The sequence below is a fragment of the Colias eurytheme genome, chromosome 18 (genome assembly GCF_061535395.1).
Source record: "Colias eurytheme isolate Ceu_HAF_F1 chromosome 18, ilColEury1 Martin Lab GWU primary, whole genome shotgun sequence".
Classification (NCBI taxonomy): Eukaryota; Metazoa; Arthropoda; class Insecta; order Lepidoptera; family Pieridae; genus Colias; species Colias eurytheme.
Window position 1 is genome coordinate 869,629 of NC_142997.1, and position 23,270 is coordinate 892,898.

Here is a 23,270-nt window from a genome sequence, read left to right on the forward strand (position 1 = left end):
AATTGCCTCGCGAGGATGTTCGCACTGTGTGAAGCTGCCTATTGTAGATTTGTAGATATTATGTAGTGAAGAATCTTTAACAGTGTACAGTAAATGATCTTAAATAATGACGTCTCAAAATGATGTTGTGGTTGGTTGGAACCTCATTTATACCATCCCTTATTTTTCTAACTACAAGGATGTTATATCCTTTAAAATTATAATATTATGTGTATCGAGTTACAAAATACCGAAAACATTTCTGTATTTATTTTCATAAACAAAGGTCGTTAATAACTATTACTCTAAACCCTATTATGTTGGGAATTTGAGCGATTATCACGAGAACCCTTAAAACTGAAGGACCTTACCTTATTCAGCCTACGCAACAAGGCGTAACAGGAGCAGAAAATATAATACTTATAGTTTAGGAGCTAGTGAAATACTATACTTATTATAATTTATATTTATTATCGGATCAGCAAGGCAGACGGACAGACATGTCTTTAATACAATATTGAATTCGATATAATAATATTATGTAAATGATATTATACCTACTATCAAACATTTCTCTAAATATCTTAAGTGTACAAATATGTTACATTTTAATTATAGTGTTGTGAAGTAATAGCATTTTTGATGATATTAAATACTTTTAAGTTATAAAAGCATTTTGCTAAAAAATATTTTGCTAATAGGACATTTATTGGGTTCCTTATATTAATGAAATCATAATGTAGTAACTAATGTGATAACTAATTTTGATCAGCCATATCAAGGTTACTAAATATATGTATGAAGAAAATATTATAAAAAGAAGCCGTGTTTTATTTTAAATGTTAACAGAGATATCTGGTATGAACGTTGTATTCAAGCGTACATAACAGTTGATTGAGCTTGCATTTTTTGCGCGGGCTTTAAAATCTTTTGGAAGCTTTTGTGCGAAGTGAGAGTCACGGCTATTGATGTGTTCATAAATATTTTATATGAATTATACATTGATGAATTAATTAGTGTAATGAAGCAAAAATTATGAGAATGTGTGTACTTGTGGTGTGGTGTGTATAATGTGTTGTATATAGATTTAGCTAGAGGGTAATAATATATTAAGTTTATTTCTCCTTAATTTGTGCTTATAAAATTGAAGTGGCTATTAAAATTCGTTTTTATTTGGAAATAAAAAAATGACGTACATCATTGATACATGGAAAAAAATTTAACACTGAGAAATAAAATGATATTTATAAACATAATTAACAGTCATGAACTATTTTATAATCAACGATAATGCAAGATTTTCAATAATTTTATTAAACTCATAATGTCTCAAACCTGAATGATCACCTAATTCATAACCTAAATATATCACCTAAAACATAAGCCCGAAATTATTCACCAGCTCTCAGACACACGTATTACCCAACAATTTCCTTTCAAAATCCTCAATTGACCTGACCACAACCTCCTACCCATTGTATGGGCTTAATTTATGATCCAGATAATATCGTACTTTGATCTGCTTCGTAATGGATGCTAATATTCGAATTATTTCTGCATATACGTAGTGCAGTGGAGTATGATATTTCCTATGATATAGTGCAAGACATATTATATGTTTTCATTAATCGATGTTCTGAAAAAGACCTTGTTCCAAATGCATAGATCTTAACTATGTATAGTGTTTACTAACAGAGGAGATTGTCACTTCTTTAATGTAGTTAAAGACATGCTCTTTTATGATTTCAATCTCTACATAGTATAAAACAAAGTCGCTTTCTCTGTCCCTATGTCCCTATGTATGCTTAAATCTTTAAAACTATGCAACGGATTTTGATGCAGATTTTTTTAATATACAGGTTGTCCCACTATTGGTATACTAAGCGCGAAGAGACTTGTAGTTTAGCATACACTGATCACGTAAAAAATACTTAAACAACAAAATTACGTCAAAAATTTTTGCAAAATTTTTGCTGAAAATCCATGTTTTCTTCTCTAGCTTCGCGCAGCCGGCATATACCTACCGCTTCGCTAATGTGAGCATTTTGTCTATGAAAACATAATCTTAAACGATAGCTCACGTGCTGGTGGTAAAGTTGGGCGGGTTGCTTGTTAGTTGTTATGGGTGTACACATAGAGTTCTAAGAATTCATCTAGTTGAAAAAAAAATGCGTCTGGAATTTTATAAGTATTTTTTACGAACTCAGCGTATGCAAAACTATAACCTCCTTTGAGCTTAGTATACCAACAGTGGGACACCCTGTATAGAGCGATTCAAGAGGAAGGTTTTAGTATATAATTTATTAGGTTTTAAGACAAAGTCCAATAAATTAATTTAGAAGATAAACTGAAATTTATTATGATTTATTTATTTAAAAAGTCTTGTGTAATTTAAAACTCAAATCAGGATTAGGATAACAACATCCGACAATGATTAAATTAGACTTTACTTACTTTGACTTTTAAAGTGTTAGTTTTAGCTTTTAATAAGATTTAGAACTTCTAGCCTAAGCCGATTTGGTTTTTGCGATTAAGTCAATACAGATTTATGTTTATCTTAAAGAACTTAATAAATCTTATCCTTGTTATAAATAAAATTAGAAAGATGAAACTTTGCATATTGGAGACTATTTTACTCGTAGATATAAACCTATTTTTCTGACTTTTTTTGTATAAAAACTGCGAAATATATTTGGCGGACACTATTGATTATGTCTATATAATAATAATATGTAGATGTGTAGTTAAGTAGTAAATGTTGAAATTATTTTAACCTTAATGAATCTCATTATAGTGTAACGTAATTTACGAAAGAGTTTTATTTTGTATTTGTATCTCAGAAATATTATTTTGTATTATAAAAAAGTTGAAAATTTGTGATATATATGCATGGATTTTTAATCTTTCACGAAAATATTTCTCAATATTTTTACACAATTCATCAGATTTGTGTAAAAAATTGTTTAAAGAAAGATGGAAGTTTGAATAAGCATATAAAACAACCACTTTTTCAAGTAGTATAGGAGTGAATCCACGCGCTAAAGCTAGTAATATCAAAATTAAGGAGCAATCATAATAATATCATTATATACAACTTTTATTCGCACGCTTGTATTTTACGTAAAAAAATCCGTAACCATTAACTATTTCCAAACCAAGACGAACATAAGTAATTTATTACGAAATTCCTTAACTATAAAAAAAAACTTATCGGAATATTTGACCCAGTCGTAAATGTAAATGATGTGGAAGCCGGTTATCTAATAATTAATTAACTAGATTGATACACTCTCAATTTGACCGGGTTATAATGAGACGCAGCTTGACTCTGCCATAGTATAAATAAATTATACTAAGACTCTATCGTCTATTCAGTTATGTAGATATTGATTATGGTCTGTTTATTTGTTTATTTCTAATATTTACCCTGAATACGTATTTGCTGGTTCATTAATATGATCTGGTTATTCACGCTGCTTTTGAAGAATATAATATATATATATATAGGGGTTATATATAGGGATATTCGAGCTTTTTGTATTGCTATACGTTACATTTTCTTTTTGTAGTAACAATTTGCTTTGTGCATGAAATGTGATGCTTAATTTAAAATATTACATTATTTTGATTAAAAAAAACTACATTAATTCCGTTTTGATGAAACTTCTTAAGCTCACATAGAAACCTATTAAATAATCCTCAAAGAACATAAAAACACCACTGAGACCGCCATCTTATTAGAAACATAAATCATCTCTTAAAACCTTAAAAGTTGTTCTTTCAATAATAATAAAATTTTCAATTCCAACTCATTCACAAATCCATTCCATTCACTCAGACTCTAAATAATTACAGCAATTAGATACAAACATACATTTACGAATCAGGCTTTTAATTGTATTTTATTGGTCAAATGTTTCCGTGTTCTTGTTAAAATCATTCCACTCCTTATCATTTTTAGTCCTAGAACACAATCTAAATTGCACCTTAATTTTAAGAAATAGAGTCGATATTCTCATGTAGAGTTTAGAAGATTGACAAATGTATGGAGCAGATAATGTCTCAGTGTTTGGGAATTTTTAATAAATTGAAGGGGATAGGAGAAATAAATTGGTTGCTGATAATGTGATGTTATTCTTAATGACAAATTGTTGTGTATAGTAATCGAAGGTAGGTTAAAAGTAATTGGTCATAAGTTGTTGTTTATAGTGTTTTAAAATGTATCTATTATTTAAAGATGTATTACGTGCAAATACTTTTTATTTCTATAGATGATGAATATAGGTCAATTACAAAGTGTAAGGTATTACAAAGTGAGACTACTTTACAAACGATTTATTTATTTATCGTTTGCGAATATCAGCCAAAATGTCTGCTGATTCAAAAAAAAAGCCACAGTAAAGATGTAACTTTTTTAATATATATTTTTCTATCACTCGTGTAGCAGTTGAGTTAGATCGAAACCACCAAACACCAAACAACAATATTTCCTCTTACTACTATAACTCTATATATACATAGATATACATACATAAAAATCTATTAATGTACCTGTGTGAGGGATGTCCCCTCGTTTCCGCAGCAGACAGTCTGAACATGGGGTGACAAATTGATAGACAGCCACTTTTGTACACCCCATCATTTGTACATTTGTATATCTGTGATACTATTTGCTGTTATTTATAAGTCTGATGAGTTTTTAATCACAAGTAAATTGAAAAACCCCCTACCATTGCGATTTAACCAAAATACCGTATATTTTCGATATACTTATGCCTTTTTATCTTTTCGTGTCGTTTTCGTTTGTACACTCCTACCACTATACCTATCAATATTAACCAAACATAGCTAAGAACCAACGCAAGCAAAGTCGGTCCATCTGTTGAAATCTGCAATACCACAGACACACGCACACGACATCGACCTTAAACTTATATCACTCCACCTTTTGCTCCGGAGATTAACAAAATTGTATTATATCATTATATTATTATGTATGAAAAGTGAAAAGCTACAGTGTTAAAAGTGTCAGTTGCAAATTAACTTACACAAGTCATCCAAAATGTTATTTAGAATTAATCCCGTCACAAACTAAGCTTAGACTTAACCGTCACCAAAATTATTATTTGCGTGAGTTATTTCACTATATTTCAGAAGTAACTTCATAGGAATTACGTTCTACAGTAAGTGCTTTATGAAGACGGGCAATTATCTAAATCCTCAGCCTATATCTATAGTTATATATACAAGTAAGTCCTCTTCTTAAGACTTCTTAATAGTAGATTTGTCAAATGTTTCATCAAAATGTGCGCATGGGACGCTAGTATACTAGACACCGAGTGATCTTAGTTTGCATAAAACTACATTAAAAATTGATAGTGAAACTAATGTTACGTAAGATCAACAGTATTAATGAGAATAATGTTCCAATATATTAATTTGTATCAATATCCATTTAACCAAAAATTTATTAAACATTAAGAAATAATAATAGAGTTTTTATCTGTAATAACTGCTTTCCAAATCAGTGGAAATCATGTTAAAATTCATATTTGTTCCAAATACATTTCTATAAGTAGTCTGTTTCAATAAACAAATGTTTAACTTCGACTTTGAAACAATTGACTGCTATATCTATACATATAATAAAATCGTAGGAAAGTCAAAACTGTACATTGAATATTTTTTTAAAAGAATACATAATCCATGATCTATAATCGATATAGAAGCCAAAAACATAGTTTTTAGAATTTTTGTCTGTTTGTCTGTTTGTCTGTTTGTCTGTTTGTCTGTTTGTCTGTTTGTCTGTATGTTTGTCCAGGCTAATCTCGAAAAGTACTGCATAGATTGACTTCAAATTTTGCATGAATATTACTAACAGGTCGGGTGAGGCTTTTTTAAACATATTATCATGCTATCACCTCCGGGGGAGGAGCTGTGAACCTTTTTTTTTCTTACGTATTCCGTGTATTACGACAGCGTACAATCTAAAGACTCATGTTTAAATGTTGGTTTCGGGTAAGCCATGCTATTATCTAGCTTTACACAATAAAAACTATGTCATTTACGTAATTTGGGCAGAGAATCAGTTTAATGAATTTATTAGTATACAAATTTGAAACAGCGCCATCTATGAGATTTCGTAAAAATCAAATCAATTTACATGTTAACACTACTGAACACAATGTTAAAAATTAATAATTTAAATATAATTAATTAATTATGTTATTTATTTATTTAACTCTTTAACCCATATCTTCCCTTCCCTATAAGGTGCGCTTATAATTCGTGTGAATATACTACATTTTTAAAAGTGAGGGTAGATGTTTATTATTTTAAGTCAAACTAGACACCATTACAGTTAATCTAATATTGATTGTGTTCATTGGTTACATTTTTAAAAATCTTTGTGTTTTAAAAATTCGATAACAAGGCGGGACTCGAACCAGCATTCTTTAGTGGTCGAATTTTTTCTATTCTTTATAAATTTATTGTTTATGAATTTATATTTATAAACAATAATACAAAAAGGTTAGTTCGTTGATAATTATTATTCCTTCATCATTTACATGTTGTAAGTAAAAATATACTTTGACTGTTAATACTTTTGTTCAGTATTTACCTGTATGATTTGGTATATTATTGCTTGGTAATTAATATATTTTCATGTCGTATACCTAATTAAAAATATAAGTTTGATGTGAAACTAGCTGGATTTATTTTTACACACTCACAATCTCATATTTTGTGTTAATGTTAAAATAGTATTAATAGTGTAAATCATAATATTTTTTCACAATTAAAAATATTTCCTTTTTTTGATGGTGTTGGCATCGAATTAAACCGCGCTGTCGTTTCGTTCACAAAAAGTGAAGTTATGAGGACCGAATATGTAGCCGCCTCAACTTACGGAAACGAGAGTAACCTGCGTTGTCTGTTAGTTATTGTATAGTCGAATTTAACGTTACATGGAAATTGGCATCTAATTATATGAATAAATAACTATCACGAGGTGATTAGGGATCGACACTGACGCCAAAAATTTTTGTCCGTCTGTCTGTCTGTATAACCGTTATAGAAACAAAAACTACTCGACGGATTTAAACGAAACTTGGTACAATTATTAGTATGAAAGAAATGTTCTCCATATTATATAAAAAATATCTCCCGACATCATAATTAATGTCTATCTTTTACTTCGTCCGCGTGGAATAGTGACTATGGGACCTATGACCATGGGCTCAGGGTGGGGCAACAATAATTGTTTTTATTTTCATGCTTCCACTCCCACGCCCACTCCCAGGCCCACGCCAACGCCCACGCCCACTCCCCTTCACAATTGGTACCTACCAGATCAAAGCCAGGGTAAGCGCCCCACCCAGCCCCACCGTGGCTACGCCCATGCTGAATTACTACTTAACATACAATTATTGAGTAAATACGTACTACCATAAATAATTAAAAGAATTGTTATTAAAATTTCTTACTAAACTGAGCTAAAAAACTTACGTCCCAACTTATTAAAGAAAATCAAGAAATGAAATGCCTAACCACTGACGCCAAAAATTTTTGTCCGTCTGTCTGTCTGTATAACCGTTATAGAAACAAAAACTACTCGACGGATTTAAACGAAACTTGGTACAATTATTAGTATGAAAGAAATGTTCTCCATATTATATAAAAAATATCTCCCGACATCATAATTAATGTCTATCTTTTATGGTTGAGCTTAGGAGTTCAAAGCTTTCTGATTATATTTGTCTACTAGCTGTGCCCGCGACTTCGTCCGCGTGGAATAGTGACTATGGGACCTATGACCATGGGCTCAGGGTGGGGCAACAATAATTGTTTTTATTTTCATGCTTCCACTCCCACGCCCACTCCCAGGCCCACGCCAACGCCCACGCCCACTCCCCTTCACAATTGGTACCTACCAGATCAAAGCCAGGGTAAGCGCCCCACCCAGCCCCACCGTGGCTACGCCCATGCTGAATTACTACTTAACATACAATTATTGAGTAAATACGTACTACCATAAATAATTAAAAGAATTGTTATTAAAATTTCTTACTAAACTGAGCTAAAAAACTTACGTCCCAACTTATTAAAGAAAATCAAGAAATGAAATGCCTAACCTATACCAAATAGTTACTACATAATATTGTAATTAAAAATTATGATTAGTAGATATATAATATCGAAAATCAAAAAAGAAATGCCTAACTAATTCTACGTAAAATTTCTTTTAAATTATGTCATATTATTTTTTAGGAACCAGGGGGGGAGAGGAGCAAATTCTATTTCCTTCCTTTCTTAAATGGATGTTTTTAATAATGTATGGTGTAGCCACTGATCAGCTTAATCGATACTCAATTTTTATCAAATCCAGCAACAAATCCAAATTAGATGTTTCCTGTCTCACGCACGTAACTAAAGGCTGAAGAGAGAGAGAGGGAGCACGTAACTTAACCGTTTAGACGAAGAAAAGTGTATAGAAAAAGGAATAAATAATTTCATAAACTTCCCAACGATCTTTAAAAATAAATTATTATATCATTTTTTTCATTCCCACTTTTACCCCTATGTAGGTATAATAAGTGGATGAACCGATTTCGATACAATTTATCTAAGAACCAGCGTCGGAAAATATGCTGCCTAACAAAAAAAAGCCGCATCTAATTCGGTTTACCTGTTAGCCAGCTACGGTGCCATAGACAGACACACACACACACACAGAAATACATAGCAGTCAAACACATAACACGCCGTCTTTTTGCGTCGGGGGTTAAAAATATAATACGACATAATTTAAAGGACATTTTGTGTGGAAAATTTACCTATTAGAAGTAACCATAATGTTAATTTGACCCCGCCCCCCCTACTACCTCAGCTTACCCCCAAACCCTTGGGGAATTTTGATATGATCATCTGGACATGTAAAGGAATAACTGTAGCGTATAACAGATAAATTACGTTTTATCGTACACTGTACAGTGTACAATAGAATGCCTTAGCAAATGTTCGCCGTGATTACTTATAAATTGTCATAACTTTTTTATTTATGAACCGATTGACATGAAATAAACACTAACTGTTAAATGAAGATTACCACAATACATTAGTGAAAACCGCATCTAAATCGGATAAGTCGTTTCTGAGATTAGCGTGCACAAACATACAGACAAACAGACAAAAAAATTTTTAACTACAGTTTTGGGTTCAAGATCGATTTAATAATAACACTTGCTAATTTTTTTCTACATATTTTCATTGTACAGACATCGCTTTTCCACAATTTTATTTTATGTATTGATGATGATGATGATTGATGATTATAGCACTCTCAGTCCGTTTTAACTTAATTTTTATTTACTCGCATCAGTGCCACCTAAAAAATCTTTATAACGAAATTCGAGCAAAGCTAAGAAAATGAGAAATAAGAGTTCTCAAGGATCGTTAGAGGTAAGAGGCTTACTATTGACCGAAAACAACATATTGTGTTATGCCGAAAACCTGAAACCGCTTCACAACGAGAATTGCGGCTCACAGCTGACCGCGAACGGCATGTACTATCCTGTGAGACCGAAACCTTCACTGAGAGGGTATAACGTCTCACAGCTGATCGCAAATGGCATATTTTATCTCGATAATCTGAAACTTTTACTCAATATGAAGACCGATTGACAAATGATAGGGTGCACCATACTATTATTCGATCTCTTGAAGATGAACATGAGCATAAGCAATGACTAGAGTAGGGACGCGAATATTACCATTATTTGAGACAAGATTATTTGAGACAAGTACGATTAATAAGTTTGTTTAATGAAAGATTAAGAATTGAAACTATTTGGTCTCTTGAAACGGACGAATAGCGAGAGGCCCGTCTTACTGTAGACAGATTTCGACAGTCTTAATGACTTAAGAGGTAAACATAGAAGATCAATCTACGAATTCGGTGGTGTGGTCCGACAAATATAAAAGTGGGTTTGCTTATAACCTCACAATTGATTACAGATCATCTTCTGTATAGGCGATATTAACGTAGTATGTTCTTTTTGTAATGCTTTAAAGAGGAGTAAGGAGTCGGCTTTCGTTTGAAGATACACCAGAACCTTTGAAATCACTACTTTTAGAGGAACATGTGCAATCTAAACAGTTCTTAGACAATATTCGCTCTTATAGTAGTGCGTTTTAAATGATCCTTTGGTGCTCAACAATTATCAGAGGATCCTTTCATGCTTACTTTTAAGATACAAGGTCAAGTTTATCATTTGATAGGATCCCTTTTGCCTGAAGGCCAACCTAAGTTTCTTCAAATATATTTTGTATTCGACTACAACGAATAGTCGAATACAAGAAATCAATATTTCTCGAATTTAAAATATTACAATTTTTCCTACAGTAGGGCGACGAATGTATTTTCGCATAGTAACGGAGGGGAACTCGCGGGGGGTCAAGTGACGCGGGCCACGTACCACAAACATGCTTAGTTTGTTGTACCGAGCGCGAAAGAAAGTCATCGTTTTTTTAGTAAAATTACTATGTAAACTAACGTAATTTAATACTTAGGTACATATTATATAATGATGCGCTCAAACTGTTAATCTACATTTAATTTAGATTATTATTTGAATTACTAAGTAATGTAGAATTTAAATCAAATTCATGTTTTCCTCAGATTTTCGATGTCCTCCGATTTTAAGATTTTCTAATCAGAGTATTCAATTTTAATGTAGTTTATTTTTATAAGAGACAATTAAGAACATTCAAAAATAAAGTGTCACGTATTTTTTTTAAACGACGAATTACGAAAAACGACGTAATCGCGGACGAAGTCGCGGGCAACAGCTAGTAAATCATAAACATATACGATAAAAATCCACGGTCACATCAGATCGGTAAAAGCTCGTATTATATACGATAACCTAAACCAAAGCGTCTGCAGAATTGGCAGCGGCATGTCACGGTATGTCACTGACATGCGAATTCACGATATATGTATATTTATGATTCCGATAACATCTTTTGCAAAAATCGACTTGTATGATAAGACGATAATATGGTTTCTATATGTAACTGTATTCGTTTCAAACGAATACTTCTAATTCTGCCCCATACCCAGTATACAGTCTTATGCGGTATGGGTGTGCAAAAAATACGTACATACATACATTTAAAAATCGAAACCCCAGCAGTCAGATAAAAATGTATCGCTCAATACATGTCTGTAATTCCGATCATGTATTACATCCTTATGCTTCTGATAGTTATCTTGCCAAAAGTCTACACTTGGCCTCTCTCCAGTCGTATTGAATTAAATGTATGACTAATTGTCAGTGCTTATGCTCTAAATCGTCGATTATATTAATAAGTAATGGGCTCGTGTTTGATTCCAAAAAAGAACTGGGAACATTTTATAGAAGTATTTTATATGGCAGATTTAAATTTAGGGACAATTTTCTTAATTTTATAGAGCTATAATCGTTATAGTATATTGTTTACAATACGTACCTACACTAACAAGGACATCATTTTTTAGAACAATTAAAACTTCTACCCAAATTCCTACTATAACGCAAACGAAAAATATCCCTACACTCACAGAATAAACCCACGATTTATTCCAAGTAATGAACGTATAAAAAATAACAACCGACTGTTTATTCATACGACGCATCTAAAACACACAAACACCTGTCAATTCATACCGCCACGTAAAAACGTATTCTGTTTACGCAGCCTCCGTTTTATTTATGTAGGATCGGCTCAAAATTCAAATTTCGTATTGTTTACCATAAACAAGGAACATCACATATGATGCATATTTTTAATCTTGCCCGAAATTTCACAATGTACATAAACATGTGTTTATTACCTCCCGTTTCGAGCGAATATCTCTTTTATTTCACACGTATGAAGGATTAAGCATACATTTTTCAAGCGACTAGTATGACAATTGACGCTACAAAAAAAATACAATTGTATAATTATGGTGAGTGCGAATTCTAAATATAAAAATTCATTTATAACTTTAAAAATTTTATTTTAAATTTTGAGGCAATATTCGCAATGTGTTTAACAAAGGAAAACAACAGAAACTGTCACTACGATTTATTAATACATAAACTAAATATAAGATCGTACCTATATCAAACGTTTAAAACAATACACGACTAGTACCCTACTTATGAATGTACAATTAAACGCAATATACCCTTATTAATAACCACAATATAGAACAAGAATACATTTAAAGGGGCGAGGCAAATATAAAATATTACCCAGTCCGAATCCGACATAGAATCGAAAGCCTGAATATTTGATGAAAACCACGTACTTTAAGAATCATCTAATGATCCCATCAAAAACATCCTGTAAAAAACCCAAGTCTCGCAGCTCAGTCTTTCTTCCGTCAAAAGATGTGAGATCCATGTAATACCAAGTCGGTTAATCTATTTAGTGTCTACTTGAAGGACCTTCTGTCTTAAGTTATTACATAAGTTATTATCATGCCAATATTAAAAATATTTAACGTTTTAAACAAATAGATCGACTTGGACATCGCTTGATTTGATTATTAGTATGTATCACACTACACAGCACGACGGGCCAGCGACCAACAGGAACGAGAGTTTCAATCGCGTGAGGCGCGAGAGACTAAAGAATCTAATATAATATTGTAATATTCATTTTGTTTTCATGCGATGTCCAAGTCGATCTATTTGTTTAAAACGTTAAATATTTTTAATATTGGCATGATAATAACTTATGTAATAACTTAAGACAGAAGGTCCTTCAAGTAGACACTAAATAGATTAACCGACTTGGTATTACATGGATCTCACATCTTTTGACGGAAGAAAGACTGAGCTGCGAGACTTGGGTTTTTTACAGGATGTTTTTGATGGGATCTCACTTCTTTTTGTAGAGCCTTTCTTTTTGATACCACCACCAACCACCAACTGCATAAATAACTTTGTAATCCCATATATTTATATGGGATTACAAAGTTATTGATGCAGTTGGTGTATTTGGAAAACTGGACCGAAATTACAAAATATTTAAGTTTTCCCATGATTAAGACACTAAACTCTATATGTATTCCAAATATGAAGCTTCTAAGTCTGCTAGAAGTGCCTTGGACTTTTGATGATCGGTGAGTCAGTGAGTGACAAAATTTAGAAACTTTAACAAGTTGTCATTCTTAAACTACTGGTTCAAATTGACTGAAATTTTAAATATTCCGTGTTTATACAATGCCGGATTAGTTACTGAAGATTCAGGTTTCTTGCTTTATCCAAAACCGAATTATAGGGGGTCGAAAAAGGCCCGAATTGCTTCGAGAAAAGGATGGTACGGCCGTGCCGCTTTTTTTTTTGCTCGACTTGGCGGGGGCACTGCCGTGCCCCCAGATAAATTCAAATCCCAAATCCTTTGGCGAAGCAATCGGACGTCGAACAAAGGTTATGTAGAAACTTACATTCCTCTGGGCCTCGGGGAATGACGCTTGTTCCGATCAATTGTAGTCTTCGAGAACTCAACTGGGGTAAGGTATTAGTTGTCAATCCAGCGGTGAACAAATATTTAAAGTATACAGAGAACGAAGGGAATATATTACGAGAAATAGACGTTAAATCTCGTATACCATATCGTTATATTAGTTTTCTATGGGATGCCTATGTTCCAGGTATCCTATGTTACTCTCCTGTAACTATCTGAAGACATAAAAATCATAGCATAATCACTTCATTGCGATATGATAGCAGACAAACAAACAGACACACTTTCGCATTTATAATATTATAAGTAAGAAAATATGTTCCGGAACACAATGATGAAGCAATATTGTTCTAAAATACGTCAAACGAGTCTACTGTTTGATTATTATTGAAATTATGGTATTGTTAGACGTAACATTTGATTTAATATTTTTGTGGATGAATAGTTGTCAATATAGCTGTCACTGTCACCTGTCAGAACATGCTTAGCTGTCGCATACTATAAATTGCCGCGTTCCTTTGTCTCGTGGCGCAATCGTACGGATCGTGCCTAGGGGCTCGGACGTTGTTTATACGACGTTCGACCCAACTACCTTCACTTTGCTAATAGTCGTTGACTAGCTGCGATTTGTTAATCAATTAGGTAGCTGTGTAGAATCGCAGTACATTCTTATTACATTCAAACTAATATTTGAACCGGCCTCCCTTGTTATTTCTTACATCAGAATTGGGATAGAATTCAAGCCCACTATTTTTAAATGTGTTTAAGTTTACGTAGTTTTGTAACTGGCATTTGTGTTTTTTTATTTCGTGCGTTGTGTAAAGTAAAAGTTTGTTACGTGGATTATTGTAACGGGAATGTAGTCCATCGAAGAAATTGTGTGTGCTATCTGGGCTGCGGTCCAGTGTTTGTAATAAAAACCTCTCAGTTCACAGGTAAATTAGATTGAGGGATGCGAGGGCCCTACGAAGTAGTGAACATCCTGCCTAGTGATCGATACGAGTTGAAACTTGTTGTGGTGACTACGGAAGGAAGACTCAAGCCGCGGCACAGCATAATATGGTGCCCTGGCGTGGCGAGTGGTGTCCTGAAGCATGTGCCGAGTTTTTTTGACGATGAATGTTATTGGCTCGTAGTGATTCAAATCGCTAGTCGAACCCTGGCGTTGAGGTATTGTCTAGTCGCTGACGTATCGTAGTGATGTATTTCACTAGTCGTACGAGCGTAGATATACCGTCAAGTCGCCGTCTGCATGTCCGTAGTGAGTTGTCTCGCTAGTCGGATTTAAGCGTTGAGGTATTGTCTAGTCGCTGACGTATCGTAGTGATGTATTTCACTAGTCGTACGAGCGTAGATATACCGTCAAGTCGCCGTCTGTATGTCCGTAGTGAGTTGACTCGCTAGTCGGAGTTGAGCGTTGAGGTATTGTCTAGTCGCTGTTTTACTAACGAGTGCGTAGAAAAGTATGGTCAGTGTGGCCGAGGCAGTGTGTTTTTGAAATCCCGAGATGAACTACCGTTGTATTGTAATACGAGAAAAGGCGTACGAGGACGTACGTTTGTCAGTATGGCCGTGTTAGACGTAACATTTGATTTAATATTTTTGTGGATGAATAGTTGTCAATATAGCTGTCACTGTCACCTGTCAGAACATGCTTAGCTGTCGCATACTATAAATTGCCGCGTTCCTTTGTCTCGTGGCGCAATCGTACGGATCGTGCCTAGGGGCTCGGACGTTGTTTATACGACGTTCGACCCAACTACCTTCACTTTGCTAATAGTCGTTGACTAGCTGCGATTTGTTAATCAATTAGGTAGCTGTGTAGAATCGCAGTACATTCTTATTACATTCAAACTAATATTTGAACCGGCCTCCCTTGTTATTTCTTACAGTATTATCAATGAGATAACCTTGTTTTTAAATATCCATAACTGTGTTACTACCAAGGTCTTCGTCTTCTGTTTTTATGGTATTTGACAAAAAATATGTAGTAGGCAATGAAGTAATGAAAATGAAAAATAGTAGTATAGCTGCCTATTCAATATCGCATAAAATATTTAAACAGACTTTGTAATATAATTACAATGTCTTGATATAATGCCAGAAAAGAGATTTAAATAACAATTTCAAGTAAAGCATACGCAGTTGACAAATTCACAAAAGACGCTACATATTCAAGGTACCTAAGTCAAGTTCTGAAAGCTTCGAGACTAATTATACATTCAAATCTTGATCCTTTGGGAGTTGAACAATTAGAAGATGCGAGTTACAAACTCGAAAGACAACTACAAGGTTTTGCTGATTAAAAAGAGCCTCTTGAAATTAGTTTGTTTCTAGATTCGCGGTATTTTAATTCCCTCGTCTTTAATCACGTAGTTGTTATCGACGGTCCTAATGAAATTTCTGAGATTTCAATGATTAGCTTTGCGTGTTAGTTTGGATAACGGTCGAGATGGGAACGACCTTTGGAAAAGTTTGGCTAGGTCGGAATTAAGTTTTGGTTGCCAATTTGTAGAAACATATACACAATATTTAAGGTATTTGAAATATTTTATTAAGAATATATTAACGGTATAATAAAATTAATGTTGCTACATTTCCGACTTGAGAATCCAATAAGGGTATAATTTTTTATTCTCACAAACGCAATCATATTTTTTGTTTGTCATGAAACTAAACGACTGATATAATTACTATTCTAGAACACATTTTATGTGTACCTATATAAACATAAATATTATCAGATGAACACACAGACACAAAAAACATTATATTCATAGGACAATTTTCCAGTAGTAGGGTCCACGCCCTCTAGAAGAATAAAATATAGAGTTCCTAATTACTACATCACGATTTTAAAATATTAAATCAAAATGGGAATGGATTTACATAAAATAAAATTCATCTGACTAAGACGTTACTAAACAAAGAAATTACGAAAAGCGATTGGTCAACATTCTGAAGCGTTGAAATATCCAAATCCGAAAGATTCGAGAAGATTCGAGACCACGGGAATACGTAAAACAAATAATAACTTGAAATCTTCCATCCAGCAAACCCAAAGTTTCAATTTAATGTCGAATACTTGATCTTAAACACAAATAAGAGACTTGAAAAACTTTTAACTCTGGTCGGGGCTAAGTCGCCCGTTCAGCGAAGTAATTTGGAGTTTGTTTAAATATTTTAAGGCGTTATAGAATTATAATGCTGAGGGGGAAGCTATCTTCGTTGTTTAATTACGTATGTTTTGTGCGAGTTTTTGTAAATGTTACGGAAATTTACAGGCATATAAAAGTTAGGGTGTAAGATACTGAATATACTTGAATATATCAGCTTAGCTTTCCTACATTAGGTAACTAAAGATCTCTTTCATTTCGTTGATTCCTGTACGTTTACCATCTTTTATCATTTTATACAGGGTGTCACTATTGGTATACTAAGCGCGAAGGGACTTGTAGTTTTGCATACACTGATCACGTAAAAAATACTTAAACAACAAAATTACATCAAAAATTTTTTGCTAAATTTTTCCTGAAAATCCATGTTTTCTTCTCTAGCTTCGCGCAGCCGGCATATACCGCTTCTCTAATAAGAGCATTTTGTCTATGAAAACATAATCTTAAACGACAGTTCACGTGCTAGTGGCAAAGTTGGGCGGGTTGCTTGTTTTGGGTGTACAACATACGAGTTTTAAGAATTCATCTATTTGAAAAAAAATGCGTCTGGAATTTTATAAGTATTTTTTACGTACTCAGCGTATGCAAAACTATAACCTCCTTTGAGCTTAGTATACCAAAAGTGGGACACCCTGTATAAACAAATATTTCTACCTGTCTTAATACATCATTGACATGTTGACTTCCTTAACGTGCGCGGATCTTTATACAAATGTTATGTATTGATTAATATCTATTGTATTTCTGCTGATAACCTTCAAATATCACCGATCCCTTATCCTCGTTGAGCCAATTAATTTAATTGTCTGATAATATATTGTATTCTGGAATATTTTCTACATAATATAACAAAAGGTCATGACGATATTTTATGATTAACGTATATATTATATCGTTTAATTGGAATACAAGTATATGAAATTAAAATAAACAAAATTGTTAAATGGATTGCTTAATAAGGTAATAATAACTTGAATTTCATGACATTTTGCATTATTTATTGAATATCTATTTAAAGACATCATTTTATACAAATTTTCAAAGATTGTACCACCATGTTTAATCGCTTTTGAAAAATTTTAGTTTCAATTCCTACAATATTCATGGCAAATCAAATTAAAAAGTACACAACAACTGTGTGGTCTATCAATTATTTAAAAACAATACCACCCAGAACGTCATACTATAAAACAAATGTTTGTGTCAAATTGATTGGCCATAGTACTTGCTGTTTTAAATACAATCTTATTCCCTTGATAAAAGATGTATTTTCCCTTATCGCAAATGAAAGGCCAACCATTCCTTCGTTTGACCGAATGATGGCCATTGAATACGTTCATTGAATGATTTAACAACGTTTCGATTAGTTCAAATTGGTTTACTGGGATTGTAAATTGTTTGTTGTAGATTGAAATGAAATTAATTTGAATTTTTGTCTTGCTATTATTAGCTTTGATAATTATATATTATGATTGTAATCATTAGGTATATGTATGTGAGTCCTAAATATCTGTAAAGATTATGGTGATTTTTGAAATATTGATGAAGATCTACAAAATGTCTATTTTATTCGAGCATTTCATTTTTTTAAGATAGCTGAATGAATTATACTTTTAATTGTTATGATACAATATAATGACATAGTGTAAAAATTAAATTGTATTGAAATACAATTGATGAACGTTGACCAATGTATAATTTTATAGAAGCTGGCATTTCCAATACAAGCAGCAGCTTATCCAAGACGTATAGTTGAAACTTACATGATCCAAGAAATACCTGTAACAGAAGATTTTCAATTAGTTATAGAGGTCTATTAATACCTAATTGTATTGTAATTAACATTAAACGAATAAATTTTCATATAAGAATCCAGTAAAGATTTAAATATTATGTTTTTCATCTGCTATAATACTATGTATGTAACAGTGCTTTTATTCACACGTCAATATAGATCGTATTACTTACAGTAGCATTTTAAAAATGCATTTTTTGTTATGTAACATGATATTTTGGCTGCTTGTCAGCGGCTTGTCTTATACAAGCCGCCTTTGTGTTTTAATCCTGTTCGATCTGATATAATATAAAAAACTTATATGATTTTATTGTATGTTTGTTTGTAACGATGGAACTACAAAACTACTCTACTGTTTTAAAATTAGATATTTCAACATCAGAAGGCTATATATTATCTAACCAAAAGCATATACTATTTGTCAAGGCGAAAGATTCGGATTTGAATTCCAGCTCACTATCGTTTTTTAATCATTTATATTATAGGCTAAATTTTTAATAAGCCGGTACAAGTAGTAAGTATTATAATATGTATACTTGAGCATGAGTTTATGCTTGTTCTCAAGCTCACAGATCTTATCAATATTACTTCTTCGCAAAGAATCAGTTTTTCTTTCTTTTTCCTTGCGTTTTATCTATTCTCTTATCCCCGTTTAGTTCAAATAGTGTCATGGCATTGTCTTTTTAACATTAAAGCACATTTAAGCAGTTTTACAAATTATGCAATAGACTGAAAACAGAATAAATATATATATCGGTTCGACATTACCCTGTACAAATTTAGTACCTACATATCTATAGATAGATTTTATATTAAGTAATATATTATTATTATGAAATTAAATAATCTTTATGAGTATTCATCTACTTTTTAGTAAAATATTAATTTTAATTCAACGATTTCAACTTCATAATATAAAAGCTCAAGTAATTATTTCACTAAAAACGTATACCCATTGTTTAGCTATGTTTCTTGCCGGTTCTTCTCCGTAGATACTGCTTTCCGAATCGGTGGTAAATTTTAAAATATGTAATGACGTTTCAAAAGTGCTTCTATATATGAAGTCTAATTGAATAAATAAATGTTTGAGTTTGAGTTTGAGTTTGAGCTAAGTTAAAAAATATGCAAATAATGAAATTATAAGCTATGTACTACATACTGCGTGTAATAATATGAGTAGATAATGTCTAGGTCTACAACTAGTGCTTATACATACGACTTTTCTTACGTATATCCATAAAATCAAAGCAAAACAAAACTATAGACAGATGTCTGTATTTACACAAACAGACAGATATAATGATAAGATTTATCAGTGTTCAGCTCAAGTTGAATCCGTGGAAGTGTTTGTTAGATCACACTTAGCGGAGCGTCGGATTTGAATTAAATACAAGGCTTACTGGATAGGGGCGTAATGGCGCGGAATAAGCTTTACCTAGAGCATTCAATAAAACTTGTGGTTTGCTACATGATACGGCTAGGTCATTTTAGTACTGACAACCTTTTTAGTAATTTGTGTCAAATGTTGGATATTTATGCTTGATGTTGTAGTTTGAAGCTTTAAGAAATTATTCGTTGATCGTTAGATTATTTGTTGCGGAGAAAATATCTGTAACTTGTTCTTAAACTCTGGCATTAATGGGTTCATACGTTTACCAATACTTCAAAATACAATGTGATAAATTAATATTCCCCACACATCATTCTAATTCTACATAGTTAAATGAGTAAAGAGTATCTTATATCCTTCTGAATTATTCTAACTTCCTATGTTAAAACTCACCCAAGCTCTTCCACTGGATTAGGCATAAAATGCATTTAGTATTGATATTTTACATTCTTAGATTACTAAAACAGTAATTACACGATAATTTCATCATACAAGTACCAGTCTCAAAAATTAAAGTTAAGTATATCCAAATATTAACGGGCACACCTATACCCAAACCGTAAGCCTCCACAAAACCACTACCCATGATAAAATAATGTTCTATTATGCACCCACGCACTTAATGCACTATTTATTAATTCCATCACACAATTACGGGCAAGCTGAATAGGCTTTTATCCTCTAAAATAACCTTATCATGAACGTCGCACGCTTTCCGGCGACCCCGACTAACATACATATAAACTCCAACAAAGCATAGTGTTTGGTATTGTTATTATGTTATACATAGATAATATGCAATCTTGTAGTTTATATTATTTAAAAAATGCTCATCTTGTTAGTACTTTACGTGTAATATTTTTCTGTTAACATAAAAAATATGTACCAAGTACTGTTTTATTATCTATCTATCCGAGCGTTATCCAGAAGGACGCTGTATCCCCACTGTCATGGGCTTCACCGGTAAATCCAACCTAGGAGGTAGGAACCTGCCCATTACTACTAAGTATTTATTTTTATGTTTATACATATTATGGAACAGGATTAACCATACGTGTCAAATTGTATTCTATTAAATATGAAAATGCATATCTGCATATCAAAAACACAGCCTCTGCTATCGATTTTAACTACTAATTCAAGGTAACTATATTTCAGCTCTTTGTCCACATAAAACCTCTATCTATGACGTCACGCAAAATACATTCACATTATCACATAATATATTGTTTATTAATTTAAAAGCTTTCATGCCACTTTAAAGAAAAACTTTTAATAGAAAAGATAGGAATTGGATTGTATGTGGGTTGATAATGATTATTTTAACGAATTGAAATAATGGTATGAGATATGAGAATGGTTATAAGGGACAAATTAAGAAGATCTCACATATATTTTACAATTCGTTGCTTCATAGGATAATCGGTTTTACTGTTTTTTGAAGTGAAACTTCTTTAGGCGCATTGAGAGTACAATTTCAAGATCGCGACGACGAATAAGACGACGAATTTGGTTTCTTTGAATATTGCACAAGAAGTTTCACTTCTGACACGCGTGCTCGGCACACACGCTTTTTTTTATTGCTCTATTTTAACGACTATTTTGGAATAAAAAAAAAACTTAATAATCGTATTAACTTCTTTATTACTAATTAAAAAAGACAATCCATTACTATTTAATTTGTGTTTCAAAATAAGATTATTCTCGAATTCAATCACATTGGAACTAACCAATGAACGAACTCGAATACGGTGTATTACATAATTGATTGACAATCTTCTAGCAGCCCGTTTTTGCGGTCTTCAACCCGGACTTTACACTGAAGACTTAATTCTCTACAATAGTAAATACTCACAGAATTGAAAAAAATAACTAAAAATCTTATGCATTTGCTTGGAAATTCAGGAAAACTTAGTGATAATGTGACATGATCATTTGGCAATATCCCTTTCAATACATGACGTCTCACCACTTATCCTATATTCAGTAAAGTGTTGAAAGTCTTTCAAAAGTAATCTACCGTTATCTCCAAAAATATACTGTAAATGGGGAGTATTAGAGTCCCTTCGGCCCATTGAGGTGACTCCATTATGTAAATGAGCTAGTGATATTTTTATAAAAATATTTCGTTGCGATATTTTATTATGGTTATCCACATGCAAATTTCTTAATGCACGCCATCTTAGGGGACAAATGAAAAGTTCCAAAGAATGAATTACATTAGCATATTCTTATAATTTAGGATGGTTAAATCCTTAACAGAAGAAAGATAAGAATATGTGGTACTTTTCAAATTGGCTTGAATTAAGCGTCCCCTCTATAAGCAGTTAACTCCAACTAATTGACGGAAAAAACCAAAAAGCCCCATCACCACCACGCTTTGACTCCACAATCCTGTTCCAATCTCACACTTAACTAAACCCATAAATAAATAAAAAGCTCTAGTTTTTCTCGAACACATTTCGCGACCTTTTAAGCATTAACTGAGTAAATCCCTTAAGCCGTAGTGGGCGGCCGCGACTACTTCTTGTTGTTAGAGGTATATGCCCCTCTCGGTCCCTTCGAAGCCCCGTAATCCCCGCTGATGTCATCATTTACAGATAATTTTTTTCGTAATAACGCAAGAGTGTTTCCAGAAAAATCGCTACCAGCATTTTTAGGTACGCTTTTAGAGGTTCGCTTTACTCGTTCGGAGCTTAGTTAAAAGCTTTTAAAAAGGTTAACCGTTAGAGTAAAAAGTAGCAAATAATTTTTGTCTATTTTTAACGTGGTGACGGAATTTTAAATGGGTCTTTATCTGGCTTGATTCTTAAATGTACTTAAAAGTTTTTTTGTTTTTTTTGCCTGTATTTAATCAAACAGAAATATAATTATATTCTTAAATATTAATAACACAAGTATAGTTCTAGGCAGTTTTACTATTTTTCATACCCACTTTACTGCAGTGAAGCAATGACAAATTTGGCCATTTTTCATCCGGCCTTACGTCTCAATATTTTATGCTACCCTTTGTTGGATACGGTGACATGAAAGACGCAAACTAGCTTGAACATCGAACATTTATTTTAATTAAAATGTTCAGAATAATATTCCATCTATATTGTAAAAATGTATGTTTTAAATGCATTTCAAATTGGAAACATTTCTTTAGACTCTAAGGAGAAAATTGATGATTGAATTGAAAAAAAATTATCCTTTTTTAAGCATTATGTATTAACCATAATATTAAGGGGAAAGAAGATCACAATCGAACATTAAAATTTTCGAACTACCCTGCAAAACCCGAAATAATCACCAGATCTAAACTAAATTGTTATCTGGGATAAACAAAACCGTGTGTAGTGTAAATATGAGGGATAATGTTATAAATTCCAGGCCATGGATGTTCGATACAATATCTTGAAGTGTAGGGTTGCCATGATTTTAC

General features: G+C 32.6%; 1 protein-coding gene across 1 annotated transcript in view; it reads right to left on the minus strand.

Moving 5' to 3' along the window:
* The window catches only part of side-IV (sidestep IV transmembrane protein), a 238,471-nt gene that overhangs the window by 172,328 nt on the left and 42,873 nt on the right, over positions 1-23,270 (minus strand). Inside the window, exon 2 of the mRNA XM_090112285.1 lies at positions 18,422-18,437. The gene's annotated coding sequence lies outside the window, so the exon portion shown is untranslated. The remainder of the gene's footprint in view (positions 1-18,421; positions 18,438-23,270) is intronic.